Source organism: Fukomys damarensis, unplaced genomic scaffold (assembly GCF_012274545.1).
Source record: "Fukomys damarensis isolate Sample0158 unplaced genomic scaffold, DMR_v1.0_HiC HiC_scaffold_14, whole genome shotgun sequence".
NCBI lineage: Eukaryota > Metazoa > Chordata > Mammalia > Rodentia > Bathyergidae > Fukomys > Fukomys damarensis.
This window is the reverse complement of record NW_022900926.1, coordinates 73,750,953-73,752,440: the sequence shown is the minus strand read 5'-3', so window position 1 is coordinate 73,752,440 and position 1,488 is coordinate 73,750,953.

The window sequence follows — 1,488 nt, the reverse complement described above, 5'->3', positions numbered from 1 at the left end:
GCCGCTTTGGACGCCGGGGCTGTGCTCACCGGGGAGCCTTGCAGAAGTGTCTGGGAACTCACCCTCGCTGCAGCGTGGCGAGTGGGGACGTGGCTTCCTCCCGCGGCGTCAGCCTGGGGCTCCGTGACGGGGCGAGGCGACGCGCTCCGAAGTTGGCGCGGAGACCGGGCCTCTCCCTCCTCAGGGCCACTGGCTCATCCACGCCGGGCCTCGGCGGAGGGAGGCTTCCCCGGAAGTGGCGAAGCGGGGGAAAGAGAAACTTAAAGACGGAGCGCTAGAGTCTGAGACGACTTTCGGTCCGGGAAGTGAAGTCGCCTGCAATGTCATGACTTTGATGTTGCAGATGGACATGGGATCTCTGAGATTTCATTCAACACGTGGTTAGTGAAAACTTCGCATTGTGTGCGCTGTGTGCGAGGAAAGACAAATACCCACTCCCGTTCTTAGTACCTCCCAATATTTGGGGCGAAACTAGGAGACGGAGGATGAGGGAACCCTCTCGAGGCCGTGTGTTCTGAGTTCAGTAGGCTGTGGAATTGGGTTGGAACCCAGCTTTCGATTTTCAAAGACTCGATCAAAGAACACATCTTTTGTTAAACCGCAGTAGAGTGGGTTTGGGTAAGATAGATACACAAAGATTTTAAGCCTGAAATTGGTCTGTCCTGTGATAATTCGAAAGGAGACAAACTTGAGGTAATAAAGCTGAAAAAATATTAGATGTTTACTGTAGTTTTGTATCATTGTTCGTTCTGGTTAATAATGGGTAAGAAATGCGACTCCCTGACCAAAGGATTGCTGGAGCGTATTGACTTAGGGTGGCACTTTTCGCGTGCTGATTGAACTGTTTCCCTAGTTGGTGTTTCATAAGTTTTATTTAACAAGTAGAATGCTTGATAAACTTAGTTTTTTTGGGGTTTTTTTGTTTTGGTACGGGGATCAAACTCGGGACCTTGCACTTGTGAGGTAGGCACAGTGCCATTGAGCTAAATCCCCGGCCCCAAATTTAATATTTTTTGTTCAGAAAGATGGTGCAATTTAAATATTTTTTAGTGAGAAAAGTAGATTGTAACGTATGACGGGGAATTCCAACCACATCACGTTTAAGATAATAGAGCTGAATATTTTTGTCTTCTGCTTATTTCCCAACAAGAATTGTAGTGTGTGGTTTCTTTAAAAAGAGGCTTGGAGAGATACAGGAAGTTAATTGCCTTTGTGTACTTAAAGTATAAGCACAGGAGATAATTTGTGTTTTCTGGAAATCAGTTGAATAAGCTGCGGTCTGAAAGGTACTTAGGAAGCTCAGTTCATTGTAAAATAGCATTCACTCTGCTACACTTTCCAGTGTCAAAGGTTTTAAATGGTTAGCATAAAATAAGAAGACGATTTCTTTGTGACCCCCCCTTCTGCCCCAGGCTACTGTTCATACCCCAGGGTTCAGTAAATCCTAATAATAAAAATATTGAAGTAAAACATTTCTGCAAAACTTTA